Here is a 24,570-nt window from a genome sequence, read left to right as displayed (position 1 = left end):
TCCTTAAGAAAGAATTTATTATTCTCCATCCAGCTTGCAGTTTGGTACACTTGCATGTGTTGGAGGTTACATTCATTAAACTTGGTGCCCTGTTCTTTGTTGATCGTATGTCCATAGTTTTTGTCTACTCAACAAAATAAATGGCAGCCATTCTCTGGTTTATTTCTCAGGTCAATGTCTTGACCAATCAGTGTCAATCTGCCTGTATTAAAATTCAGACATAAATTGGCAGTTAACTGTCATTCAGACATTAAATGGTGCAACCTCCACTGTACTTCTTGTACACTTTCCAACCAATCAGCGCTGTCCTCTCATTGTAAACATTGTTTTCTCTTTGCTTTCACAAGTCCCAAGTTGTCTTGATGAGTGCAAAATGAGAACTTTCACCAAAACACATTTTTCACCAACAGTCAAGTTCCATGCTATCAAATGAGTATCTGTCATTTCTGTTCTGGAATTATAGACAATTCACATAAATTCTGCTACCTCTACAAGGAAATGAAGCTTTGCCCCATAGCTGAATGATTGCTTCAGCTGTAAACAAAACAATTGGTTTTGCATTGGTTACAAGTCAAAACCTCTATCCAATGCTTTTGAGTAGAGGTATTAAATTTTGATACATTAAGTAAAATTACATTCTGTTACACAGTTTGTTATGTTGCCAAAATGGCAAAAAGTACTTCACCAAGGAAAAACTTATTTTGGAATGCAATGACAGCTGTGTAAATAAAAACTAAAGGATACAGAAAGTAAACACGTAATAAGGATCACAGAAAATAAAGTTTTTTTTTATGAGAGTATCCATTTACAAATCACCTGCAAATGATAATCAAATTAGGGTCTGCTTCACTAAATTATTGTGTACTTGGCTAATCCCTTGATGAGATGCAAAAGGTTGGGTCACGGGAAAAAAGGGATACATCAAAGGGATTTTCTCAGAGCTGCTCTCAGCCTGCCTTAATTCACTGATGCGTAACGTTAAACTAATTTACACGAACAAACTGGACTTCTGTTCCACTTCCAGCAAATGTTGGGCAAGAAAGTTTCTGTGGAAATTTCAAGTCATTGTGAATATTTAAAATTCTACAATTTGCGATATCATTAGTGCTTACGTAAGTAGTTAAAATTAGACACTGCAGATTTCAGGTATCAGAAATACTAGCACGTAAAGAAAACATGAGGTATTGTTCACCAATTATGTTCAATGTTCAAGGTCTGGAATTTGAAATAAGTCACTGTGAAATCAAATGCATTTGACTGCTAGTTTAAGGAGTGTTATCCTGTTTATTTCAAAACATTTTTAAATATCAGGATGCAGAATTTCCAACCTCGAGTTAGTAACCCTTTTTCTATCAATGCAAGGGATGGATTGCCAATTCTCAGATCATTCAAATCTCAGTTCTGAGACTTGAATGTTGCCAAAATGCTTTTCACTGAGTAAAGAGATCTGAATCAGATTCAAATAGAGTTCATTAATTTTCATACGAATTGCACAAATATACAAGGAGGCTAGCAATGGTTGTTGGCAGATGACTACTATGTTCACTTTGTACTATTTTGCTTTTCAATGCAAATGTTAAATAATTTAATATAAATAAATTAATGCCTAAGTTAAACTAGTTAACAAATGAATCTTTATCCATTATTATACTCAACTGATATCTTTTTAACCCTGATATCAACATATCAACATGAGAAAGGAACTCTGATGTTAATGCTTTAGAACTCTAGTAACATTTATTTGTATCCATATCCCTTTCTTAGAGAGAATCATGTCACAATACAAGAGCAAAAAAGTGTGCAGATTAAAAAATATTCCTAGTAACCAGATAATTGAAACAAATGGTTTTGTTCAAAATAAATTCAGTTATAGAGAAACAACTAAATCTAAATTCAACAAGTATCATTCTGTCAGGTTGGAAGCTTCTTGAAGAATAATCTTACATTATCTGAGATTGCTGATGACAAACTTGAATAGCTTTCGCAGCAGATTTTGAACACTTTTAGTGCAGAGGCAAAGTAGTCATCTTTACCATTTACAGGGAAAAGTTGTGAAAGACCACATACAAATTACGTCAAATGTAGCAATGCAAAACAATTAACTATAGGTATGGAAAAGGATGTCAACGTGGGTAGGCCAATGATTAGAATATTTCATGAATTCGTTTTAAAGAAATTGAAAAGTTATTCTCCCACCAGCTGCCAGTTTGCAGGAAAGGTTGGAGATGAAGGTCGAGGATTTGCTGATGATGCAGATATGGAAAATTATCAGCATGTTCAATAAATTGTTTCAGAATAAAGCCTTGAAAATTACCTTGAGCACTGCTAGCAAAAGAATGCTTTGCACATTTCTACCTAATTTCCCCTCTCCATTACATTAACAGAAGTATTAGTCAATTTGTTTTAGATGGATTAATATCTCCAATAGAAAGGGGAGGTCAGCAGCTTGACAGAAGTAGATAACGTATATGCCAATAACATTGTCAAGATTAAATCCTAGCCCATTATCTTCATACACTGTAAGCAATCTATAATCATGGCATTGTTTCGCCCATACCCTGACCATTGCTAGAGATTGAACTTGACCGTTTACTTCCATTCCTGTAGTATGTGTTTCTCAGTCCACTTGCCACTGTCAACATGTCTTTCATTTCCAGACACGCCTATTCCAATACCAGCTTTCTACTCACTAATTTCCACACACTTCAGCTCAACCAAACCTCAGCTGCTCCCTGCCTTACCCACAGAGCCCTGCTCATATTTAACACCCATCCTTCGAGGCTCTCATTGTAACCATGCTTGAATAAAAAAATTCTTATTTTTGTGATTAAATCTCTTCAGTTTTGCACTAATCCATTCTTCTGCAACCAAATCTGATCCAAAAACTAATGTTCTGTCTAATAAATGCATGGAGAGAAAAAGATTAGCAAAGCCCTCACAGTCAGAAGCTGGGAAAATTATAATGTCAATAAAAAATCTCCAAAGAGGATGGCAAACATTAATCCACTTTTTAAAAATGGAGAGAGAGAAAGAAAAAGAGTATTCCAGGCCAGTTAGCTGAATATCATTAGTGGGAAAAATGCTACAGTCTATGATAAAAGACATGATAACAGTATACATTGAACAAAGCCAGAATGGGTTTATAAAAGGAAAATTGTGCTGAGAAAACTATAGGATTTTTTCTTTGAAGATACAAGTAGCACCATAGACAAAGCAGAACCGGTAGGTGCAGTGCATTTTGGTTTTCAGATGAATTTTGATAAGGTCCATCATAAGAGACTATAAGAGTTGAACAGCAAGTGAAGGGATGACTTATTCAGCTATTCAGCTGTTGACACTTTACTCATACTGTTTGACATTTTTGATCACCTGCAAAGACTTGTTATTCAGCTTGTGACACTCCACTTGTGCTATTTGTACTTATCTTTTGACACTTTTAATTACCTGGAATTACCTTGCCATTTTCTCTCCACCTGTGAATTCTGTGCCTGTGCGCTTCGTTCCACTTCACCTGAAGAAGCAGCAGTGCTCTGAAAGCTTGTGATTTCAAATAAATCTGTTGGACTATAACCTGGTATTGTGTGCCTTCTGACTTTGTCCACCCCAGTCCAACACCAGCACCTCCATATCACAAGAGACTAGCAGTCTACCCCTGTTCCTGTTTTCAATCCTGTATGCTTTGCTTGGCTTGCTTAAGGTTCCTTCAGTATTGAACCTTGGACATGCACTCAAGCAGCTGAGGGAACTAACTAGCCCAAAATTACCATTGCCCCTACTCAAGCCTATTATAGATCACCCTCTCTTTTCTCACCCTTGTGGCAAGCCTACGGTGACGTGGTTCATACTACTGTAGTAAGATTGGGACTTCATTCATGTCAGTGAACATTAGCAGGGATTATTCAACATAATTACACACGAGGATGGTAAAAACAGAACATGTTCTGTAATCCTCCAAACATTAATTCCAATTCCATATTATCTGGTATTATTATTGCATAGCTTTTTATGCACATGCTTAGTAGTTATTCTTAGATTAAAGTACAGTTAACACTTTACTCAATAACTATATAACTCACTATATAAAGTCCCTTGTCTCTTTACCTTCCTTCATATAAACTTCTATTAGCATTGAGCAACAATTTAGTCATAATGTGTCCACCACAACACCACAGGGGTTTGAAAACAAGAATGAGAATTTTAAATCAAAGTGTTCCTTAGCTGAGAGCCAATGTATGTCAGGGAGCATAGGGTGTTAGGGATGCCCACGACTGAACAGCACAAAATAGCCAGTAGCTGCCCGTGTCTCATGCAGCAGAACATGGCTGACAGTAGAGACCTTGAGAAAATATTTGCTTAATGTAGTCTTCACAAGTAGAACAATTAGTAGCTCTGTAGACTCGAGGTTATGGAGATAGAATGTGCAGCTGCAGTTGCTTACTCACAAGACATTGATAAGAACACTTCACACTAAGTAGTTGTTTTTTTCTTGAATTATTTAATCTGTTACAATATTAAGAGTAGGTTTTGATTAAGATCCTTCAAATAATCATAGATATACATTCCAAAGTAGTTATAGATCCACCTATATACAAACAAAAATGACTAAAAGCTTTAGAGGAAAAGATTCAAACCAGTTTCAGCCAGGAAAAGCAGCCCCCCTTTATCATTACAGGGAGAAATGAATCATAGGTACACAAATTAGCGAATTGGAATGTGGACCGAATGAACACATTAAGACAACTTGTTAGAATTCTTTAGCTAACATTAGGCATAACCACGTAACTTTGTTGGAACTGATCAAAAATCAATATTCTTTAGTATTTCCTGAAATGAGGAAGTTCAAAGGTCCTGAAGTGATAGGCAAGTATCTAATTAATGGGAAGTTAGTGCATTACAGCTGGCAAATGTTATTTCAATACAGTATCCGGTAAGCCTCAAGAATGAAGTTAAGAAACATCATGGAGGACTGAGGGTGGACCACAAGCCTGTCCATCTCTTTGTCATTCAGTGATATTGGTAGCTTCATTGGAAATACGGTGAAATTGCTGAAGTAAGCTTGAACTGTATAAGGTGCCATACCAGAGAGCCAATTATGAAGGGATAACTCAACGCTGCTGACCAATGGAAAACAAATTGGGGGCATGTATGCTCTAAGCTTGAAGTGTATAAGTCAAAACATTCTGAAGTTTTTGGTGCATCTTATTGAGCCAGGGAAGTATTGAGTGATCTTTCAGAGATGGAAATAGGAAGTGTTATTGATGCTTGGTTATTTGGCCAGAAGCTCATCTTGGGGACAAATAGGACATAAAATCTGTGAATGGAAGATTAGAACAAATTATTTACATAAAAGAGATGAATGTCAAGTTTTTTAATCACTGAATATTATTCCTTTTGGAGAAAATCAGCAGGTTTGGCAGTTTCTGTGGGGAGACAAAACTTAATTTTTCAAGTCCATTGTATTCTTTGAATATTAGCACATTAGGGAAACAAGCAGAGAGTGGAATTAGAGCAGTGACTCCTGTGGATTAAATACCACCATAGATGTAGGGAAACAAATGACCAGCTTCTGTAATGTTCCCTGATTTGGATTTGAGACAGGAATAAAGCATTGGAGATTTGTCAGTCCAAGAAAGAATTTTGGCTTGTTCAGCTTGACTCAAAGTAAGGTACATCTTCTTCTATGGCAACTACAGCAATGTAGTATGCATGTTGGGGTTAACTAATGACAAAAAAACAATCAGGTTGGAAAACGCTATACACAGTATAAAGAAAGTAGTAAAATTTCTGCTAATCAAAAAGCTCTCAAACTTTTCAACTGACAACATCATAAGGGCACAGTGGCTAGCACTGCTGCCTCACAGCACCAGGGCCCTGGGTTCGATTCCAGCCTCGGGCAACTGTCTGTGTGGAGTTTGCACATTCTCCCCATGTCTGCATGGGTTGCCTCCGGGTACTCTGGTTTCTTCCCACAGTCCAAAGATGTGCAGGTCAGGTGGATTGGACATATTAAATTGCCCTAGTGTTCAGGGATGTTTAGATTAGATGGGTTATGCAGGGATGGGTCTGGGTGGGATGCTCTGAGGTTAGGGGTGGACTCGTTGGGCCAAAGGGCCTGTTTTCACACTGTAGGGATTCTATGAATATCTCTATGAATATGCACATGACAATTACCAACTGAACTGTTTTATTAAATCACAGGAAAAAACAATCCAAAATTCAATTGATTTAAAATAAGGATTGAGAAATATAACTTGGTGAATCCATCAAAGCTTTACTTTTGAAAAATTTTCTAGCACATTCTAATATCATAAGGTAATACAAATCTTAAAATGCTTCTAACTTCAATGTTGTACTTCAAAAAACAGTAAAATAACACATTATTCTACATAGATGAGCGAACAGATCAAGCAAAATAGCTCCTGTACACCAAACTGACTTGAAAGGCAAATTTATCACTCCTTTATTCAGTACAATTAAGCCAGTTGTTCTACCTTAAACACAGCAGCTTCAAATTACATGATTCAATTATACTATTTACTTATGATCAGATACTTTGCCAGTGTGATTTACATAAACAATTAATAAAAATGTTTCTAATCAAGATTTTAATCAGATCTTGATTTATTTTGTTTATTTCCTTGAATGCTGATCATCACAATAAAATTCTAATCTACAAAGAAACTATAAAGTAGGATACCAATTTTTCAGTATTGCATATGCTTGCAGATGGATGGGTGATGAAGTGACAAATATGATGGTCCCATCTAGGATGCCAATAATTTACATTGCCCTCATTTTTATTGATAAATCTGGGTCAGGTCAATTCCAAAGTCTAAGCTGCTCAAAAGCCATGGACTCTGTGTGGTTCTTGAAGATAGGTAATTCTCTTAGCTCTCTTCTGGACTTTGTCCAAGGTTACAATTTTACCAAACAAGTGGATGGTCAAAACTAGATCAAGTATTCCAGTTAGGCCTGAACAGAATATATAGCGGTAAGAATTAACTCCTTTAAATTGAATGGATTATTCAAGACAAACAACTTAATTCTGCAATTAGCAGTCGAATTCCCACTTGAGCATGAATCTTCAGTGATCTATGTATGATAACACCTGACACCTTTTTTTAATCATTCTCTGCAAATTATTGGTATTTTTGTGTTGGCTGAACCAACATGGGTGAGATAGCATTACATTTAAGTTAAATCTTATTTGTATTGTGTGTCCACTCCCTAGGACACGTTTGTTTTTATTTCTGATTGCACTTCTCTGCAAACCTAATCTTTGCAGAGGTTTGGTGTCAGCTGCCAATTGACTGACCAATTGCCTGGTACTACTGTCTAAGGTCATCAATAAATACATTGGACAAGAGTGGGCCTAAAACAGGACTCAATGTGCATCCAGTCTGAAGCGTGTCCATTAACCTCAATGTATGCCTGGAATCTTGGACCTGGTAGCACGAAGTAGTATCTTGTGAAATAATCGAAAGAGATGCACTGTACTCAAAGTCCAGGTAGACAATATCTAATGGATGTCTCTCAATTGCTACTCTCCCCCCTGTTGTCAGAATCTGTGTCCTTTGTTTGTGTTCCTATATGGATTCAGAAAGGAGTCTAAAGATGTGTGTTTAATATCCAAAAACAAAACAAAACACTGCCAAAGAATATTATTCCCAAATCGAAATCTGGTGGTCAAAAAGTATCTCAATTCAATGACAGCTGTTTGCTTTTGAAACAGTTGGAACTTATATTGCTCATTCTAACAGACCCTAGTACATTCGAAGCAAAAATGCAGGAAATTAATGGCTTCAAGACCATTGGTTCTCATTGTAACGGCTGGTGAACAGTCATATGGACATTTAGCAGGCGAGCAAGCACAAAGGGTTATGTTCTTACAGGAGACTCTGCTGTCAAGGTTAATGGCTCAGTTTTTGAGCCAGTCAAGTGAATTGCCCTACTCTTGGCCCCAGAGTGTGGAAATAGGCTGTCTGATATGCTGTTTTCAAAAAAGCTTTGCAATTAGAATCATAGGGAATAGGAGCATGTTAGAAAAACAGGACCATAATATCATCTGGTCAAGGTACATTGCAGAAAACTAGATAAATTAATGTAGTTTTACATGGTCAATTATAACACTATGAAGTAGCTATAAAACGTGCATGCCTCTAAATGTGCTTGCAAACTGTGAAAGGGAGATAACCTAATAAACAGACCACCTGGTGTTGTGTTTTGTCTCTCAGTTAGAATACAGTACACCTTTAAGACACGTGCTCAGGATTTATCACCATTTCACAGCCTATGACCCAAGGGTATAAAGGTCGCAGTCTTCATCTTAACCAGAGCCACTTGAAGGGAGAGATATTGGCGACGGCATTCTATTTATAATGACATAATTAATCCAGATGCTAACCTGCTTATGACTGTACATATGTACACAGCAGGAGCTGTAATAAACATCAATTGAATCTTTCAGTGCTATCTTACCCACACTTAGTTCGTATGTAAGAGGAGCTAACATGAGAAATTGCATCACTACTGGAGACATTACACAGTAGCAGTTCACATGGCAGGCACTGTTGCTAGTCTTTAAATCAACAGTACATTAGCATGGTTTTTTTTAAATACATTCATGGGAAGAGGGTGTCACTAGCTAGGCCTGCATTTATTGTCCATCTCTAATTACCCAAACAGTAGTTAAGAGTCAACCACATTGCTGTGGGTGTGGAGTCACGTGTAGGCCAGACCAGGTGAGGATGGCAGCTTCCTTTCCTGAAAAAGACATTAGTAAACCAGATAGGTTTTTCCAACGATGGATCGACAGTCATCATCAGACTCTTAATTCCAGATTTTTATTGAATTCAAATTCCACCATCTGCTGTGGCAGGATTTGAACCAAAGACCCAGAACATTACTGGGGTCTCTGGATTAACAGGCCAGCGATAATACCATTAGGCAGTTGCCTTCCCTAAATTAGGGATTAGAAAGGCAACTTTTACTTTGACCTATAAATCTTCTCCCTTTTTAGAAGAGTTCAATTTCTTGCATGTTTTACTCTCTAACTCTTTTTCTATGTTCACAACGAATTAAGGCAGTATCATTATATATGTAGTTATATAGTCTGTAGAATATTTAATACTGAGAAGGAGTAGCTGTCTATAATGTGGAATCAAGCAACTGTAGTTCATTGATTAAGTGGAAGACGGAACTATCAGCACCGACCCTTGATCTGAACAAGAAACGTACGATGCCAGCTCAGTTGACCCAGCGGAATCTTCCTCACACTGGATGCAATAACAACTGAATTGCTCTCGTGAAAACAACGTTGCTATCACAAGGAGGTCACGATCCTATGGTGAGGCACTATCGCAATGCTAAATGGGATAGTCTAAGAACAATCAAACAAACCAAAACTGAGCAACCCTCAGGCTCTGTGGCCCATCAGCAGCAAAATTGCACATGGTCAAACCTGGAATGGAAACATTGGAACCTGCAGAATGGAGCTAATAATGTAATGCCAGGAGCCAAGATTGATTAAGGAGCGTAGACCAGGCCAAACAACTGGGGCCCAGGATTGAAAGGTGCCCACTGTGCCCAGATCCAAAGTGGAACTGCTGTTCTCAGGTCGGGGTGTGGGATTCCAGGCCATTAGCAGTGCCAGACTTGTGATTTCTGTTTCTACTCCTGTGAAGCACTGGCATTCCCAACATTAGATAATGATCCTTGTAATGCTATATCCTCAAACTATTTCAAATTGAGTAGGCTACATATCAACAGATAGGACAAAACCCCTAAAGCACCGTAAAATCCTGCTAAGAATGGAAGTGAACAATAAAGCAGCGAGCAGGAGGAAGAATCTAAATAAATATCATACTCAAGGATGATGCTGGGTTCAACAAGAATGAAGGTTAGATTCAAGTAGAAATCATTTTTAACTCAAGGTGTTAAGTTGTTAAGAGGGTTTCTGCCACTACTACCCTTACAGGCAGTGAGTTACAGATTCCCACCACCCTTTGAGTGTAAAACACTTTCCACACAGCTCCTCTAAACTTCCTGCTCCTTACTTTAAATTTATGCCCCACTTTCCCTCCATCTAAGGAAAAAGGTCTTTTCTGTCTACCATATCTATGCCACTCATAATGTTATACATTTCAATCACGTCCTCTCTCAGTGTCTTCTGCTCAAAGGATAACAACCCAGTCTCTCCAATCTTTCTTCATTGCTAAAACTTTCCAGCTCAGGCAGCATCCTGGTAAAGCTCCTCTGCACCATCTTCAGTGCAATTCCATCGCTCCTACGATGTAGATCCTTTTGTGTTTACCTGGTACAGCTCAAAAGAAACTTTGACAGTTGTTTCACTTCATCCTGCAGAAAAAAAAACCAGACACCACAGCCAGCATGACCAGTGGTGAACATTATATCTGTTTGTAGAGAGGCACTAAAAGCAACTGGTGTCAACTTTATTTAGCATTGCAGTTGAGTTCATTCTGATAATGGATTTCAGTCAAGCAAATGGTGGAGAGACTTTAAAGTGACTGCGTAATGGTTCTTTTGAAGGTTAGGGGAGAAGTGGTTTGATCTTGCTTCTGAATGAATTAAAGCTGATCAGAAAAATTACAGCTGACACTCTGGTGCAGTACTGAAGAACTGATGTATTGTTGAAAGTATCATTTTTCAGATGAGTTGCTAAACAAAGGCTCTGGCTGTTATGAAGATTGCACGACACTATTTTGGACAAGATCATGGGAGTGATCTGTCGTGTGCTGGCAACAGTTGCCCCTCAATCAATGTAAGTTATGTTAGCTTGGGAGAGGATGCTATTGTTTGGCCTGCATTTCTTGTCAACAGATATGGAGGATCTTGTGAAGATATCACTGGTGGTACGTTTTCCAGAGCTTTCAGGTGCCTGCTGTAGGTTGTCCAAGTTTCTTAAGTTTACAGGTGAGGGGTAGTCACTGCTGGCCAGTAAACTGTGAAATTAGCCATGGATTAAATTATGGCCATTGACCTTCAAGTTTAATTCAAGAATAGAGATGTTTTACTTTAGGAGCTGCTTGGAAAAGGATCTTAGTTTTCCAACTGTTTCATGAAAGACTCTTTTTCAAAAATATTTAGTCATGTGCAATTTTGCTGCTGATGGGCTACACAGCTTCAGGGTTGCTCAGTTTTGGTTTGTTTGATTGTTCTTGAGAGGAGAAGTTAACAATGACCTTACCTTCAGTTTGAGTGAACGCACACACATGTGCCATCTTCATACTGCAGCTCTATACACCACTATAGTAATTACTGGAAATAGTTTGGTGACTACTTCTGGTATACAGTTTTTCCACATTATAGTGGCAATCTTGCTAGTCTTCAAAGTGCATGAAGGCTGGAAGAATGCAAGAGACAGATGATCCTAACCAGAGACAATGGCTGTAAAGGGAATCTCCAGCAAAAACGTGTGACACATCCAGGGCACTTAGATGGAGTACATTTGTGACCAGTCGCCTTGGAGAAGATTGAGAAGTTATCAAGCACATCCCATGGTTAGCAATGAAACCTAATTCATAAAAATGATGCTGCTTACAGCAGAAGTGACTGGTGCAACACAACACCTAACCCTTGACAAGGAGGAATCTGAAGGAGCTAACAGGATACTAGTTAGGGAACACAAGTGTTGATAATCACATTACTCAGTTTTTGCATTCTGTCCATTGAATGGGTACTGGAAATTGTGTTTTGACATTGGTATTATAGCACTAGTGAAAGAGTCTCAATATTCTGCACACTTTGAATTCCCCTGCAAGAAAAACAGCCATATGGATATAGTGGAAAAACAATTCAAATTTATTAAAATTGTGGCACAGACAGATGAGAAAGTATGATTCAACATATACATTTATCTAAAGATGTACACTTTATCTATTACATCTGTTAAGGCTAACAGCTTAGAAGATAAATCAAAAGGGTTAATTATTCACATGAAGGATGCAAAGCTAATTTTCTCCAGTGCTTTTAACTTATGCAGCAGGCCACAAATATGAAGGGAAAAGTTGCAAAATTGTTTTGAAAGCTGTGTGTACGAATTTCAGCTAACTTTTAGTCTTAATTCATATTTGTTACATTCAGAACACCAAGATCAATTCACTATCACACACGTTAGAGCACATTAAAAATATCTATCACTTTGAATGTAATACAAGTTGTTCTGCTACTTGCAGGTTGTGGGGCCTGTTCACTCAAAATATTTTATATTCCATGTGGAATTCTCTTATATAACCTGCATTTGAAATTCTGTGCAATTTTTTTAAAACTTGAAATAGTCAATGTCCCTTGACATTTTAACTAGTGGGTAAAACATTCATCCATTATGTATGATGCTACCATGAAAAAAAAACCCAAATGTAGCAGAACAACTGCAGATCAACCAACCTCAATACAGCAGTGACATTGATTTTGTTTTCTGGTGTAAAATCTTTATTGGGACTGGAGAAATTTCAGACAAGTATATTAAACATTCACACAGTATTATCCCTGGGTGATTTCATGGCCAATATGATTGCAAGTGGGAATTGTTTCCATTAAAGAAACAGTTCCACACTTTTCCAAGAGCAAAATGTCTTTCTCTAAATCAGGGATCTTAAAAAAGTAATGATTCCAGTTCTCATAAGCTGCTCAATTCTGAATAGGCAATGAGAAGTGCAAAAATCTCCATTTGGATTATGACAATCTCTGTGCATTCCAAATTCAAAGCAACTAAATGCATTCAGCTCCAAGCAGCAGATCTGCTGAAGCATTTTAACATAGTCATAAAAAACTTGGCTTAGGACCTCATATCTTTGCCTAGATATATGAACTTGAAAGCTGAATTCACATAATATGGTCACAGCATGTGCAGTATCATTTATTTTCTCCAAGATCATAAATACAAATCAATCTGCCCTGCTATTGCATGTTTCCTTTACTTTTTATCATTTTGTGCCGTTGTAGCTTCAAGTGACTTTTAAAATGATATGGGAAATTTTCAAACAAGTAAAATGTCTTATGATAGCTGTGCATGAAAACAATTACCTGTATTAATTTTTATGTTTTGCAAACTAAAACTAGCATATTGACTTGAAGGTGGAAGAAAGAGTCAGAGAGAAATGCAAATTGATAACGTATTTGTTTTAGGGAAAAAAAACAACTAAGTTGATGTTTTGAATGCGAGCAGAAAAATTTTTAGGGGAAGGAATTACCAGATCACTTCTTTTGAATTCGTTGCTGCTTTTCTCTGCCTTCTTCATGATTGGAATGATCAGGAATGATGTGGATGATGTGTTTGGTCTGATGGCATTTTCTCATCCTTCACTTTGTATATTCATGTCAGAATGGTAGTATGGAAGAGTACTGGGGGGGGAGCGAGGTTGCTTGGGTGGAAACATTTGTGAAGGAGTCCCCAGGTGGCATAACAGTGATGTAATGGGCACAATGTCAGGAAACTTGAAAATTGCAGAACTATGGGAACGGGGTGGAAGGAAGGGAGGGGGCAGAATTTCGAGGCTGCAATTTCTAAATTCTCTTTCTGCTTCTGGTCATTGCAGGTCCTCAAAATATATTTGTTGTAAATAAACAGAAAGAGGAGGACAAAGCGAAATATAGAAGAGCAGTCAGTCCAGGCAAGACATTGCTGCTAGAAGAATACTGATGCTCTTCCAAACAAAAGCATAGGTACACTCAACAGCAGTAATGTATGAGGACGCAAAGAGTGATTAAAAAGCAAAAGGTGCAGATCCATTTCATGCTGCATACAACCTGCAATTAACTTTCAGAGCAGGCAACATTTGGCTATTTTTGAACAAGAAGCTACATGCCTGTGCCTTTGCCTCAAACTCAGTGCATACTAATGCATGGTTCATCAGGAATACAAGTTAATCTGCAGTCCACTTGAGTCGACTCAAGTTGAGATATGCCAGCAGTAGATGTGATTCCATGATTGGATAACACAAATTCTGATCATGTGCAGAATTGTCCACCAATAACAATCATAAGATAAATCAGTCAGGCCTGCAATGTGGCTAACTTACACTTGCTGATTCCACATATCTCTCCACCCCACACCCTCTGAACTGATTAGACCTGCCTTGTTTGAAAATGTAATTGAGCTTTGGGGTAATTGTTCCCTGGAGCATTCTTCATGGCAATGCCTTAAACAGTGTCCACTTGACAACCAATCAGCACGCCTGTTCTCTTTGAAATCTGGGTATTCTTGTGACTTCATCCTGATTAGTGCAAGACCAAAAGCTTTAATTGCATCTCACTAATTGTCAGTGAAGCTCAATTCAGTACAGGCAGTTCCTGACTTATGAACATCCAACTTACAAATATTCATACTTAACAAATGTCCTCCCATAAAGGGATATAACTTCAAAAATCTGATGTACAAACATTTCCTATTACTTAAGAATGGTGACTTTATGTTGTTCTGCATTGTGTTCTGACTTGCATGCAAATTGACTTGTGAACAGACTAAAGAACAAAACCTGTCACAAGCTTGGGAGTGCTTCTACTACCAAGCTGCTCAAAATATTCATGTATACCTGCTCCACATTTCTAAAGTATACCTTTCAGATTCGGATACAAAATTTCCAAGATTCTTGCAGAATAGATCAACTAAAGTAAAAACAATAGGTGCAGGGAAAAAAAAACTCAATGGGTCTGGCAGCATCTGTGGAGAGAGAAACAGTGTAACATTGAGACCAGGACAACTCTCCAAACTGAAGGAAGTCATAGGTATTAATGTCAAATGCTGAAAGTTGAACACTCAAGGTCAGCTTTCACTTCAGTCATAATAGACACCTTCAAGATTTTCTGTACAACTTCCTTGTGAAACGAGGAACAAACACACAACTCAAATGGCCTTGAACTTTAATGCAAGAGGCTGATTCATATTTTTTTGTCCCTCACATTTGGCATGCCAGATGATGATTAGCATGCTACAGTAACTGGGAAACTTATTTACATTATTGGCGCCTTGCAAAACAATTCTACCCAAAGCCTTTATCTTTTTCCCAACGTAATACAAATCAGAAGAGTCAGTATGGCTTCACGAGGATAAAAGCATGCTTGACTAATTTATCACACTTCTCCTCAGGACAGATAAAAGAGAACAGTAGATGAAATATATTTGCATTTCCAAAACACATTAATTAATGTGGTGCACCTAAGTCTACTAAGAGCCCACAGTGTTGAAGGTAACAAATTAATATTGATAGAGGATTGGCTAACTAATAGAAGACAGTGTTGGGGTGAGGGTGAGGGGTATTTTCAGGATGGCAGCTTCCAATGAGTGGGTTGCCACAGAGATCAGTGTAGTGGTCATAATTATTTATAATATATTTAAATGACTTAGGTCTCAGAAGAGAATGTACTATAACCAAGTTAGTGGCTGACAGAAATAGGTAGGAAGGAGATAATGAGGATGACAGAATCTACAGTGGGATATCAACAGGTGAAATTAGTGGGCAAAACTTGGCAGATAGAATACAATGTGAGAAAATATGATAGCATGCATCTTGACAGGGAGAGGAGGAGCTGAATGTTATGTAAATGGAGAAAGACAGCAGAAAGCTGCAGCAGAGGGGCATTTGAGAATCCCCATTCATGATTCACAAAAAAGCTTGCACCCAAATTCAGCAAGTGACAGAGAAGACAAATGGACTAGAAGCCTTTATTTCAAAGAGAATGGAATATAAAAGTAGAGATGTTTTTTCTAAAACTATACAAAACAGAATTTCGATAACAGCTACAATATAGTGACTGTTTTGGTCCCCACATCAAAGGAAAGATATACTGTATTGTAGGCAGTCCAGAGAAGGTCCACTTGATTGATGCCAGGCAGGGAGAGATTTTCTTACGAAAAGAGGTTGAGTAGGTTTGGCCTGTACTCATTCGGGTTAAGAGGAATGAGTGGAGACCTGCTCGAATCTTGAGATTCTTACAGGGCTAGACAGGGTAGACGTGGAAAAGGTAGTTTCCCTTGGTGGGAGAGCCGAGGAACAGAGGGCATAATGTAGTAGTAAGGGGTCACCCATTAAAGACACAGATAAGGGGGATTTTTTTTTCTAAGAGTGTAGTCAATCTATGGAACTTTTTAATTGCAGGAATTTATAGAGATTGGTTCACAAAGTGTATGTAAGGCTGAGACAAGCAGATTTTCAATCAATGAGAAAATCAAGGATTATGAGGGAAAAGCAGGAAAGTGAAAAGAGAAGATCAGAACAACCATGATTTAATTAAATGACAGAGCAGAATTGGTGGACTAAATGGCCTACTTCTGCTCCTATGTTTTATGATCCTAATCCATGGTCTCTAACACACAAATCACAATCATTGCTCCCAGACACTCTAATATTCGATCTCACTGCCGACCCACATTCCCACCCAGTGCCCATGTTGATTATTATGTCACTGACCTTGTAACAGGCTTTTCCAGTTGGTTGCAATATGTTTCAGATTAATTCAAATGGACTGTCATTGCTGGGTCGAACATGTTTTGGAGGTGACAGTGCAAACACATGAATAAAAAATATTTGAAGGAAGAATGTTAAAGTACGAGAAACATAGGAGGCTAATCACACTCCCATGTCCATGCGAACTTTGCAAGAGCAGATCAGTTAGTTCTGTTTCTGCCCCCATTCTCAGCAGATTTGTAGCTGCTTATCAAACACACGATGGAGAAAAATTACAGTGAATGTTGCTGTCCCCCACATCTAAAATCTGAGTCCAATCCTTTGTTTGTCCAACTGTTCTTCTCTCTCTTTGGGCTCTATCTCCACCTGTCATTTATTCCTTACCCCCACCCTGTCCTCTGCATAAAACAACTTTTTCCGAGCTATCATCAGTTCTGAGGAAGGGTCACTAGCCCTAATTTCTCTCCACAGATGCTGCTAGACTTGCTGAGATTTTCTGACTTCCAGCATCCGCAGTTCTTTTGGTTTTTATTTTGCATTCATTGAATGTTTGAGACGGTTACAGCCCTCAGCCTCTGAGGCAGAGCCTGGCATTTTCTGGTCTATGCGATCTTATTGAATGAAATGTAAGAAGGTGACGTTGATGCCTTGACATCCAAAAAAAAAGCACCATCCATAGTAATTCTACATTTGCTCATCCTGCTGCTTTCAACACACCTAAGATCTACGTTGCCATGGAATCCATACATCAAGCTTCAATGCACTCTCATTTCAATTTCCACCCATGTGTAAATGGGGTGTAAGTTTGTGTTTTGAAAGTTACTGAACATGTTGTTTATATTTAATACACCATATCCTGATAAAATAGTGCAATTTTTTGCAACACAGAAACAAGTCCAAGGAGCAATAAAGCTTCTGTTTGCATGGGCCAGGCATTCTTATCCAGTAAGCACAGCACACTGTACCTGTTGGTAGAGAAAAGAACTGCCCTTCTTTACCACGCTTACTGTAATAAAATTGATAGGCCCATGAAAAATTCACAGCACCCAATTCCATAACTACTGTTTGACATGGCTGCAAAATGGTTAGCATTATCAGCTTTCACGATTCCTGTGCCAATTCTCCTTTTGAATTGCTGTAAGTCTATAGAGTCTGTAGCAAAGTATGTCTACTACCCACTTAGGGGTTAGCTATCAGAGTTAGATATACAACTCATTCATAGTAGAGCTTATGAGCATGAACTCAAACTCAGCACAGTCCAGCATTTGTCAACTCCGCAGGGATCCAATTGTTCCACTACTCCCAGCTTCCGTCAGCTCCAACAAAGGGACTAAAACTAGACAAGTAAAATCCTACTGCTAATGATTGCAGGAAATGTTCCAAGATGCTTTTAATCAGAGCAGAAAGATTCGGTGTACTTCTATAGCATTCCCCAGGCAACTCTGAACCCTCTTACCCAACATTAAATTCATTGTAATAATCAAAATTATTACACAGATCCAACTCCTTTTCCAATAATACAATAAATGTAAAAATCATTTGGTTTCAGCTACATTAAATTTAGTTAAAACAAAAGATTTCAACTTTAAAAATGACACACTATTTAAGCCTGGCAATGTAAAACCTGAGAGTACAATTCAGCGAAACTTAATAAAATATTATTTGATTTCCAGAGTACAATCAATTTAACAAAATCAACATTTGATAAAAGAATAGCTTCTATCCCATCAAATGTTGTAACATTAGACAGTTGTTGACATTATGCAACTCTTGATATAGATGTAGTCTTAATTTTTACTGTTCAAGTCAGAAAAAAATCATGCCATCACTTCTGCATTTCAAAATATACTTGCTCCATCATTCAACAAAACAAATGCATTTGAAAAATTAACTATTACCGCTTAACAACCCTAAAGATCCCTGTCACAAAACTTTGGAAATTTCCAACCAGGTGCATTACAATTAGGTTATGAAAACCTAATCATGGAATTCTGAACCTTTAGTGAATCCATAATTCCAAGTCATATTGAATGTGTTCAAATATACCATAAAATACCAACTAACAATGGCCTGTATTTCAAATCTGTAAACTTGAAAGGATAATTAGAATTTGTAAATAACACCACTAACTTAAACAGGCCCAAGCAATTCAGGAAATTATAGGTCACCAGGCCTCGTATATCCACATGATCCATGCCATTTGGCCTCTCCTGCCTGCCCTGCCATTCTGTTTGTGCTTCAATTTCCACATTCACTTTTACAACCAATAACCACTAGTCCCCTTGCCTAACAAGAATATATCTACCTCCATCTTAAATATTCAATGACCCACACTCCACTGCCTTCTGAGACAGACAGTTCCAAAGTCACACAATCCTAAGAGAAAAATGTAACCTCAGAATCTTAATTCTAAAAGGATATGTTCTGGACTCTCCCATGAGAGGAAACATCCTTTCCACGTATACCTCGTCAAGTCCCATCAGAGTCTTATACTCTTCAATCAAGTCACTTTTCACTCTTCTAAACTCCAGAAGAACCAAGCCCGGCCTGCCCAACCTATTTGCTAAGACAAACCACTCCTTCTCGGTGTCAATCTAGTATATGTAAAAGATTCATCTGCTGTGGATGAAGTAATAGGGATGATCTTTTCAAAAAGAAAAGTGGGGACAGTATGAAAAGAAGTCACACTAGATTTACAGAACAAAGCGCTGGCCTAACCACTTGCAGGAGTTCTTTGAAGAGTTGAAAAACATTGGTGATAGTTCAAGTTCTGAGGAAGTGAAATACTTCAATTTTAGCAAAGCTTCTGACATCCTGTCTGACTAGCAATTAGTTCACAACGTAGGAAAGCAAAGAATCAGAGACAACCTTCTCAAATACATTAAAAATAGGATGATCCAAAAAATTTCTGAGACTGGTTGTGAATAGTGATGAATGGTAGACAATGCTTAACAGGACCCAGTGCTGGGGTGATTTACATTTATAGGTAGCTGGAACAGAAACAAAAAACAACTGAAAAAAGCAAAGGATTTTAAATAATATAAAACAGATAACCCAAATTAAAACAGATCACACTAGATTTTGTAGCTTGCAAACAGTACTGACAGTTGTTGGAGTTTGGCACTACTTATAATTCTGGTTGCTGTATAGGATTATCCGGAGCACTGGAGGCGGCACGGAAAACTGACAACTTGCTTAAAGCATTTGAGCAATGCAAAATGTGAAGGAGCTTGGGATTGTTTACTCTGTAGAAAAAAAAGTGAAAATTCAGGTATTCAAATTAGTTATGCAATGAAGAAACTGAAAACATATTGAAATTGCAAGAAACTAAAGAGCCAGGCACCTCTTATTTAAATCTAGAAGGTGGAAAGTGCACAGATGATTCTGATTTCACTGCTTTATGTAGACAGCAGTGAATGTGTGAAGGTGGGAGGATAAAGCCTCCTTAGCATGACAGTGAGATTTATACTTTGCTAACAAAAAAGGCAGAATTCAACATATATTTGATGAGTGCATAATCAAGGCATATTGTTTTTGGAATGAAAGCCAAGTGAACAAAGGAATCTTCTATAGTCTTGTACTTTGCTGTGTAACGTTTCCGTAAATAGCTTTCAGGAGGGGCTATATTCCAAAGTCAAGCACTCAAAATGCAGAGTGCATAAGTACATTGACCCCTTACTATTCAGTTCCTAGGCCTCAGCCCAAAATGCACACAAAATATCCACGTGTACCTCTGTGAAATGGGCACAGGGAGCATATGTATCAACTGTATGCAAGTCTGATTAGGATTCAATGATGTTTAAATTGTAAATATCTCCACAATTATGATAGAAACACTGGAAGGGTTCAAAAGGGAACTCAATTACAAAATAAATAAAATTCCTTGCTGACTGCTGTCCTCCCAACAACAACTCATCAACCTCAAATGATGGCCAGTGTCATATGCAACCATCGTTTCCGAGTGTCTTCTATCCTCAAGTTTCTTTTTTGCAATGATGAATGTTCAGCTAATTCCTTATGCCTAGACTGATTCTGCCAATGATAAACATATGTGGAACAATATAGTACCTGAACTGTGAGTCAAATGTAAGCATTTTGATAGCAATGGCTCCCCATCTGTAACACCCCTGTGAAATCAGATGTGATACTTAGATATGTAAGTTAGGGACTTACTTGTACTAAGGGTGAGAAATGTGTGTCTGAAACTAGTGTCTTAAATTGAAGTAAGGACAATCACAATAGGATGAAGACCACCTCTAGGTTCCCCTTTAATCACCCAGATAGCAACTACAAATCACTGCTCCTTCACTGTCACTGAGTCAAAGCCCAGCACAATGGGTGGGTCACCAGACCCAAAACGTTTACTTTGCTTTCACTCCATAGATGCTGCCAGACCTGCTGAGTATCTCCAGTATTTTCTGGTTGTGTTAATAGATTATATCTTGTTTTTAGTAAGGTGGTCTCTCAATGAAACACAAACCAACAATGATGCAGACCTGGTTTTAACAATAAAACACAAATTAGAAACAAAGATAAAATAGAATAAACCAAATCATTTAGACAAAACCTGTTTAAAGATTTGGAAACAGAACAAAATACAACCCTATTCATCGCAATTATTGTACCCCATTATAGTATTCAAGTTCCTGAGAGAATTCCCTTCTCCAATATATATCAGGTTTACCTCAGCTATGACTTCAATTCCCAGTGTTCAGAATCTGACAGTTGTATGAAGAATCAAGGAAGAGGCTAAGCTTAGACTTTCTCAGTGTCTTGAAACCAAATCAAATACTTAATCAAATACTTTTGATCTGGAACTTATAAATTAAATTCCTTACACAGAGGTACTTAAGTTCTAAACTGTCTTGCCTTTTCATGAATGTGCAAAGCAGCTTCTAGGTTCAGCCAAGACTTCTGTAAAACCTTTCAAATAAAACCCAAAAGTTTTTCCAAGCTATGGTTGCTTCCACTCATCAAAAATAAAATTGACCTTCTAAATTGAAAGCCGAATGCACAACTTGTTAATTTGTTTGCTTGTTTAAAAAAAAGACTATTGCAACATAAACAAATTCCCCTTGAGCACCAAAGAGCTCTCTTTTTTATTAAAGAAGTCATAATGTTTGCAGAAATACATACAAGTTAATCATTAAACTCCTCTCAGACACACGGCGTAAAACACAGTCATTGAGGTTTATAGCATGGAAACAAGCAATTCGGCCCAACTTGTCCATATTGCCCAGTTTTCACAATTAAACTAGTCCCATTTGCCAGTGTTTGGCCTGAATCCCTCCATACCTATCCCACCTATGTACCTGTCCAAATATTTCTTAAAATGGTGAAATTGTATTCGCTTCCACTGTTACCTCTGGCAGTCCATTCCAGACATTCACCGCTCAGTGAAAAAATTGCCTCTCTGGACCTTTCTGTATCTCTCCCATCTCACCTTAAACCTATGCCCTCTAGTTTTAGACTCCCCTATCCTGGGGAAAACCTGTTGACTTATCTACCTTATCTACGCCTCTGATGATTTTATAGACCTCTTGCCATTAGCTCCTTAAATTCTGAAATAAATGATCACTCACCTTATATCAAAAGATATCAGTGCATGTCAATAGGACCCTTTCTTCCAACTAGTAAGACTCCTGTCTAGCTGTTGAGGCATGAATGGGAAAATTCAACATTTTTTTTGACACTGAGAATGTCAAGCTTGCCCTAGTTTGTCAACTTTCTTGCCATTGCCCAAATTTTTCAGATGCTCAGAAAATTCCACTCAATATTTCACACATTTGTCATTTCATTCTGTTCCAAACTTCTGAAAAATAGTAATAACAAATGAGCAGAACAGAACTGATATGCACAGTACCTCATCAAATGGTGATTCCACCAGTTACAGTAGCAGAGCCTCAAATTCAAGGACCTCATTTTCAAGTGAAATTAATTTCAGTTAACTTTAAGATCCTTCCAGAAACTGGGTACCTTTGCTAATTTTTATGGATTCTCCACTGGAACAATAGCAAAATAATAGATGCAAGTGCATCTGAGGGTTTCAACTACTCAAACTGTAAGAATCTAAGTAAACAAAAACATGGCCACCTCCAGTTCCAACAAAGGCGTAACCAACCACAAACTGAATTACCAACTGATGGAGCATGTGGCTTACGATCACCAACATCCACTTGCAATTTCTTACCTCAGTTACTTAACTTCTCCATGTTGCATGTGACTCAATCATTTCTAGCTCTCCCATTCCATTTTTGAAGAACATCGGTGCTGCCGTGAAATTTGCAATTTTTGAGTTGTTTTATGTTGTGATTGGAGACAGGTGAACTTTGTTGACTATGAGGTTCTTGACTGGGGTTGTTAACCCAGGCCAATCAGGAAGCCCTGACTGACCAGTATAAACAGGAGATTGAGCTGGGTGGTCACAGCCAGTGTACTGTGGGCAAGTAAATAAAGGGTGACTTGGTGATGGGATACCAGCCTCTGTGCAGTTATTTCAGTCAAAGAGTCTGTAATTTCTATGACTTTACAATTATGTGTTTTGCAATGACCCAGACTGACCTAACTGTTAACAACAGCAATTTTTCCATTATCCAGTCATCTGCCCATTGTTTTCACTGTTGAAATGCTTTTAAAATAGACTTTGGAAGTAAACACAGCAGGAGGCTGAATGATAGCCTAAAGAAGTTAAAATGTTAACCAAACGTATCAGGACAGCCTAATTTATATCAAACTAAAGGCTCTGATTTTGCGATACTAATAATAATGAGACTATTAGCACTCACTGTATATTCCAGCAGAGAAAAATACAACTCTGGTAGAACACTGAAAAGTAAATGAAAAGGACACTTCCAAAGAAGGTGTAGTTATAGCTCTTCTCAAGAGATTCACCACTGAATATCCACATCAGTACAAGCTTGCTATATTGGCCTACATGTCCCACATGAAAAGAAATGGCTCAAAAAGTTAGTGTTGGAACACTCAGGAATATATAATTTTTGTCAAATAGTGAGATACACGATAATCACTGTTGAACAAACTCTCTAACTCAGAATTTAATTTCACAAGTATGGATTTTAATTTCCCCAGAAGAAATGGATTACAGAGTCTGCCCCTCTCACTTATTCCCATTTGAATCTTGCAATTTTTGCTTCACAGCATCATTAATTTAAATTTCCTATGGGAAACTACATGGTTTAGTCTCACTGTACTTCATCAGGGATTCTTCGGTCTGATTTCTTTAAGAGTCTAATTATTTCTACTAATTTTCTATCCTTAAAATCTCTCACAGCCCCTACAACCTTCCCTTTCTCTGTTTCATGCTATCCTACCCTGCTCAAAGTCACCACAGATCTCCTACAGAGGAGGCACAATGTTGGAAAAGAGCAATTAGAGGAAAAGAGCTTGCTAATTGGATATAAAATTGGTTTGATTGGTGTTACTTTCAAAAAACATGTTGGATGAGAATTTAGGAGGCATGGTTAGTAAATTTGCAGATGACACCAAATTCGCTGGTATTGTCATCAGTGAAGGACATTATCTAAGGTTACAAGGAGATCTTGATAAATTGGTACAATTGGCTGAGGAGTGGCAGATGGAGTTTAATTTGGATAAATGCGAGATGCTACATTTTGGTAAAACAAACAATGGTAGGACTAATACAATTAAAAGTAGGGCCTTGGGTAGCTTTGTAGAGCAGAGAAACCGAGGGGTTCAGTTACATAGTTCTTTGAAAATTGCATCACAGGTAGACAGTGTGGTTAAGAAAGCATTTATCACACTCGCCTTCATTGTTCAGACCTTTGAGTAGAGGAGTTGGAACACTATGTTGAGGTTATATAGGATGTTGGTGAGGCCCCTTCTGGAGTACTGTGTGCAGTTCTGTTTGCCCTACTATAGGAAGGATATTATTAAATTGGAGAGGGTTCAGAAGAGATTTATCAGGATGTCGATAACACAGTGTGGAGCTGGAGGAACAGAGCAGGCCAGGCAGCATCAGAGAAACAGGAAAGTTGATGTTTCGTGCCGGGACCCTTCTTCAGAAATGGGGGAGGGGCCTCTGAAATAAATAGAGTGGAGGATTGGTCAGTGAGGTGGGAGGAGTGGATAGGTGGGAGAGAAGATGGACAGGTCAATGAGGCGGGGA

General features: G+C 38.0%; 1 protein-coding gene across 1 annotated transcript in view; it reads right to left on the bottom strand.

Annotated features, from left to right (window-relative positions):
• il1rapl1b (interleukin 1 receptor accessory protein-like 1b) overlaps window positions 1-24,570 on the bottom strand; it is a 1,317,350-nt gene that overhangs the window by 1,147,567 nt on the left and 145,213 nt on the right. The gene's annotated exons all lie outside the window — the stretch shown is intronic.

This window comes from Rhincodon typus, chromosome 11 (assembly GCF_021869965.1).
Source record: "Rhincodon typus isolate 14 chromosome 11, sRhiTyp1.1, whole genome shotgun sequence".
NCBI lineage: Eukaryota > Metazoa > Chordata > Chondrichthyes > Orectolobiformes > Rhincodontidae > Rhincodon > Rhincodon typus.
Note: the sequence above shows the minus strand (reverse complement) of the source record. Positions and strands in the feature narration are given on the sequence as shown.